Raw genomic sequence first — 6,469 nt, forward strand, 5'->3', positions numbered from 1 at the left:
TTTGTACCCCTCTTCAAACATGAATCATGCGTTCCCAGAGGAAGCGCTTGTACAGGAAGTGAAGCCAGAACCTGGTTCTATTAGTTCTATTAGTTCCATTAGTTCTATTAGCTCTATTAGTTCTGTTAGTTCTATTAGTTCTATTAGTTCTGTTGGTTCTATTAGTTCTGTTGGTTCTATTAGTTCTATTAGCTCTATTAGTTCTATTGGTTCTATTAGTTCTATTGGTTCTATTAGTTCTATTAGCTCTATTAGTTCTGTTAGTTCTATTAGTTCTGTTGGTTCTATTAGTTCTATTAGTTCTGTTGGTTCTATTAGTTCTATTAGCTCTATTAGTTCTATTGGTTCTGTTGGTTCTATTAGTTCTATTAGCTCTATTAGTTGTATTGGTTCTATTAGTTCTATTAGCTCTATTAGTTCTATTGGTTCTGTTGGTTCTATTAGTTCTGTTGGTTCTATTAGTTCTATTGGTTCTATTAGTTCTATTAGTTCTGTTGGTTCTATTAGTTCTGTTGGTTCTGTTGGTTCTATTAGTTCTATTGGTTCTGTTGGTTCTATTAGTTCTATTAGTTCTGTTGGTTCTATTAGTTCTGTTGGTTCTGTTGGTTCTATTAGTTCTATTGGTTCTATTGGTTCTGTTGGTTCTATTAGTTCTATTAGCTCTATTAGTTCTATTAGTTCTGTTGGTTCTATTAGTTCTGTTGGTTCTGTTGGTTCTATTAGTTCTATTGGTTCTATTGGTTCTGTTGGTTCTATTAGTTCTATTAGCTCTATTAGTTCTGTTGGTTCTATTAGTTCTATTAGTTCTGTTGGTTCTGTTGGTTCTATTAGTTCTATTGGTTCTATTGGTTCTGTTGGTTCTATTAGTTCTATTAGCTCTATTAGTTCTGTTGGTTCTATTAGTTCTATTAGTTCTGTTGGTTCTGTTGGTTCTATTAGTTCTGTTGGTTCTATTAGTTCTATTAGGATGGAACGTTCACCTGTAAACTGTTTAGTCCCAAACATAAACCAGTAGGACGTGGAACATGAGTCCCATCGCTCTGAACTGGGACTGTTCTGGAAGAGTGGGGGGGGGGGGGGGGGTTAGAGGAAACTGAAGGAGGTATCCATGGATACGCCAGCTGCGGGCGGAGCCGGCGAGAGAGCCTCAGCCCGCGTAGGAGGCGGGGCTGTGGGCGGGGCTGGGCCGGACCACATACAGAGTGGAGCCCGACCCGGGTCCGGGCCCGAAGCCTGTGAAGTGTTTCTGTGCGGCGTTCACGAACCCTCGGGAACAAGCACGGTGCGTACCAGTGCTCTGGAGGCGTGGCTTCAGAGGGACATCTGAACAAAGGGGGTTGGACTTTGAACTGAGTGTTTTCCAGATGTAGCTGCTGGAACTGTTTGTGTCAGATCTCTGAGCCACATTTAATGAACATGTACAGGATCAGTGAAGACTGTTTTATAAACTGAACATAAACGTACATGTGGACGGCTGCAGCGTTACCAGAGCTGAGGGTACATGTGTGCACCATGTGTGAGTGACGCTGCAGAAGCTGAAGCGGTCAGTCCAACCAGACGAATGAAACTGAAACTAATGAAAGGACCGGGGTTGTGCAGTCCACCACAAACATGTTGTGTTTTTGTCACAGCAGCCACAACACTGGAGACCACAGATAAGAACAACACAGTGTGTGTGTGTGTGTGTGTGTGTGTGCGCGCGTGTGTGTGTTTCTAACCCGCTCCTCCTCTGTTCTCATTCTTATATGACTCTTTCTCTTTTTTTTCCACACGTCTGAATCCACTCCTCAGTTCTCATCTGGTGTGTGTTCAGTTCTCATCTGGTGTGTGTTCAGTTCTCATCTGGTGTGTGTTCAGTTCTCATCTGGTGTGTGTTCAGTTCTCATCTGGTCTGTGTTCAGTTCTCATCTGGTCTGTGTTCAGTTCTCATCTGGTGTGTGTTCAGTTCTCATCTGGTCTGTGTTCAGTTCTCATCTGGTCTGTGTTCAGTTCTCATCTGGTGTGTGTTCAGTTCTCATCTGGTGTGTGTTCAGTTCTCATCTGGTGTGTGTTCAGTTCTCATCTGGTGTGTGTTCAGTTCTCATCTGGTCTGTGTTCAGTTCTCATCTGGTGTGTTGTTCGTTCTCATCTGGTCTGTGTTCAGTTCTCATCTGTTTGTGTTCAGTTCTCATCGGGTGTGTGTTCAGTTCTCATCTGTCTGTGTTCAGTTCTCATCTGTGTGGGTTCAGTTCTCATCTGTCTGTGGTCAGGTTCTCATCTGGTCTGTGTTCAGTTCTCATCTGGTGTGTGTTCAGTTCTCATCTGGTCTGTGTTCAGTTTCTCATCTGGTCTGTGTTCAGTTCTCATCTGGTCTGTGTTCAGTTTCTCATCTGGTGTGGTGTTCATTCTCATCTGGTGTGGGTTCAGTTCTCATCTGGTCTGTGTTCAGTTCTCATCTGGTCTGTGTTCAGTTCTCATCTGGTGTGTGTTCAGTTCTCATCTGGTCTGTGTTCAGTTCTCATCTGGTGTGTGTTCAGTTCTCATCTGGTGTGTGTTCAGTTCTCATCTGGTGTGTGTTCAGTTCTCATCTGGTGTGTGTTCTAACTGCTGTAGTTCTTTGGAATGTCAGAAGGAGCCAATTGAATTTTCAAACCCATTCAATAAAACATTCCATGACCCCCCCCCCCCCCCCCCCCCAAACCCGTTAATGGGTCCAATCAGAATTACAGTTCTAATCACCTGTGTTTTCCAGTTAATCATGTTTCTGTGTGTGTGTGTGTGTGTGTGTGTGTGTGTATGGGGGGGGGGTGCTGTGTGTGCTAATTACAGCGGCTGCCAACAGGAGGGGCTACACTAATTATTTCACTGATTGAGGTCACAACCTTTGGATTTAATCCAGTGAATGTCTATGAGCTGAGCACAAACAAACACTGAGTATGTTCTCAATGTCCCAGACTGGATTTAAAGCAGGAGTGTCAAACATTCACACCCATTTAATATGAACCAGTAAAATAAGAACACAATAACCTACCAGTAATGACAACTGACAATTTATGTCTGTGTTTAAGTGAAAAAAACAACAACCTTTAAATCATGAAAATACTTACTTTTATCCAAACAAAAAAGATGTGACTATATTAATATAATATTTTTTTTAGTTAATTAAAGATTTTTTTTTTGTTTGTTTTGCTTAATTCAGGATTTTGTTTTTGCTCAATTTAAGAGTTTTTTTTTTATTATTATTATTTTTATTTATTTGACCTTTATTTACCCAGGCAAGCAATTAAGAAAAGATTCTTATTTTACTTTTTTTTTTTTTTTTTGCTTCATTCAATATTTTTTTTTGCTTAATTCAAGAGGTTTTTGTTTGGGTTTTTTTTGTTTGTTTCTACTTATTTCAAGATTTTTTGGGCTTAATTCAAGCAAAACAAAAAAAAATCTTGAATTAAGTAAAAAATCTTGAATTAAGTAAAAACAAACAAACAAACAAACAAACAAAAAAGTCTTGAATTAAGTAAAAAAAAAAAAAAAAAAAATTTGAATTAAGCACAAAAATCTGCCAATGGAACCAGTGTAAATGCTCTTGTTCAGATTAGTGTAAATCAGATTTTCCAGATCTATTGTCTTTAAATCAGTTCTTCTGTCTGATTGAACAGTTCCTCTGGAGGTGATTCTGTCCGATTTGAAGTGTGATCAGATACGACAAAACTAAAACTAAAACTAAACTAAAACTAAGCATTTAGAAAAAAATGAAAACTAATAAACACTATCAAACCTGCTCTAAAAACGAATTCAAACGAACTGAATTAGAGAAAAAAAGTCCAAACTAAATCAAACTAAACTAGAATGAAAAATCCAAAACTATTAGAACCTTGAACTACAGTCTGCCTGATAACACACACACACGTGCACTTTAACCTCTGACCTTTAATCTACAGTCTATGCTTTTACTTCCTGGTCTATCCTGGTCAAGCTGGACCTGCTGTGTCATCAGAGTCTGTTGGTCCCAGAGGACGAGTGTGTGTCCACAGGAGGACAGGGTTAGCATTAGCATCTGACACACACAGGGTTAGTATTAGCATCTGGCACACACAGAGTTAGCATTAGCATCTGACACACACAGTATTAGCATCTGTTAGCATCTGACACACAAAGTTAGCATTAGCATCTGACACACACAGGGTTAGCATTTTCATCTGAAACACACACAGAGTTAGCATTAGCATCTGACACACGGGGTTAGCATTAGCATCTGACACACCCATGGTTAGCACTAGCCTCTGACACACAAGGTTAGCAATAGCATCTGACACACACAGAGTTCACATTAGCATCTGACACACACAGGGTTAGCATTAGCCTCTGTCACACAGGGTTAGCATTAGCATCTGACACACACAGAGTTAGCATTAGCATCTGACACACAGGGTTAGCATTAGCATCTGACACACACAGGGTTAGCATCTGACACACATGGTTAGCATCTGTTAGCATCTGACACACAGGGTTAGCATTAGCGTCTGACACACACAGGGCTAGCATTAGCCTCTGACACACGCAGGGTTCGCATCTGACACAAACAGGGTTAGCATCTGTTAGCCTCTGACACACACAGGGTTAGCATCTGACACACACAGGGTTAGCATCTGTTAGCATATGACACACACAAGGTTAGCATTAGCATCTGACACACACAAGGTTAGCATTAGCCTCTGACACACACAGGGTTAGAATCTGACACACAGAGGGTTAGCATCTGTTAGCATCTGAGAGTTAGCATCTGACAACCAGAGGGTTAGCATCTGTTAGCATCTGAGGGTTAGCATCTGACAACCAGAGGGTTAGCATCTGTTAGCATCTGAGGGCTAGCATCTGACACACACAGGATTAGTATCTGTTAGCATCTGAGGGTTAGCATCTGACACACACAGGGTTAGCATCTGAGGGTTAGCATCTGACACACACAGGGTTAGCATTAGCAGAATAAGACCAGATCAGACCAGCAGGACCAAAAAGGACCCAACAGGACCCACCAGGACAAAAAAGGACCCACCGAGACCCACCAAGACCTGCTGCTATCTGAGACACACAGGATTAGCATCAGCAGAATAAGAGGAGCTCAGACCAGCAGGACCAAACAGGACCCAGCAGGAACCACCTGGACCAAAAAGGACCTATCTGGACCCAGTAGGACCCACCTGGACCCAAATGTCCACCTTTAACCCTTAAAGACCCAAACAGACCCCTTTTGCTTGTATGGGTCTGGGGGTTTTGCTCATATGGGTCTGGGGTCTTAGCTCCGCTGGTGGTCTCATTGTCGGTGGTCTTGGTTCCATAGGCGACCCTCCATATGGGTCTGGGGGTTTTGCTCATATGGGTCTGGGGGTTTTCCTCATATGAGTCTGGGGTCTTAGCTCATATGGGTCTGGGGTCTTAGGTTTGTTGGTGGTCTCAGTGTCGGTGGTCTTGGTTCTGTAGGCAGACCCCACAGTGCAGGTGGTCTCAGACCCTCCTGACGTCATCCTGGTACCAGTTTGTGGTCTCAGTGTGGGTAGTCTCAGACCCTCCATATGGGTCTGGGGTCTCAGGTCTTGGTGGTCTCAGTTTGGTGGTCTCAGACCATCCAGACGTTCTCCTGGTCCTGGTCTTGTTTGTGTGTCTGCTGGATCTGGAACAGATCGGGGGAATCCAGTCCTCTGTGTGCAGCTGCACGGAGCTGATGAGAATGTGATATACAGGAGGGGGGAGGGGGGAGGGGGAAGGGAGGGGGAAGGGAGGGGGGGTGGGTAGAGCCAGGAGGGGAGGGGAGGGGTGGGGGTGGGGGGGTAGAGCCAGGAGGGGGGCTGTGCGTTTATAAGGCTCCTCAGAGGAGGTGTGCGTTCATTTGAAACCCTTCGCCTGAGGAAACAAGTACAGCCTAAAAGTCTGCAGCAGACACCCAGGACCCACTGAGACCACCTGAGACCCTCTGAGACCCTGAGACCATCTGAGACTATCTGAGACCCTCTGAGACCACCTGAGACCATCTGAGACCATCTGAGACCCTGAGACTCTCTGAGACCATCTGAGACCCTCTGAGACCATCTGAGACTCTAAGACCCTCTGAGACCCTCTGAGACCATCTGAGACCCTCTGAGACCATCTGAGACTCTGAGACCCTCTGAGACCATCTGAGACCCTCTGAGACCCTGACCCAGGTAAGTCCACATGTGTGTGTTTGTATGAGTTTTAAATGTGTGTGTATGTAGGTGTTCAGTGTTTAGATCAGACTGGTTAAAGGAGCCCAGACCAGGTCCCAGATCTGAGGACAGGGACCAGTAAGGACAAACGACCTAGGACAGACACGCTGGACTGTCCTGGGTCTGTCCTGGGTTAGTCCTGGGTCAGTCCTGGGTCAGTCCTGTTTGTCTCCTGTGGATGTAACAGTACAGACCCTCACCATCAGTGTAAACCTCCTCCTCTCCGCCGTCACGCTGCAGCTGATTAAAAC

Source organism: Sphaeramia orbicularis, unplaced genomic scaffold, assembly GCF_902148855.1.
Source record: "Sphaeramia orbicularis unplaced genomic scaffold, fSphaOr1.1, whole genome shotgun sequence".
Classification (NCBI taxonomy): Eukaryota; Metazoa; Chordata; class Actinopteri; order Kurtiformes; family Apogonidae; genus Sphaeramia; species Sphaeramia orbicularis.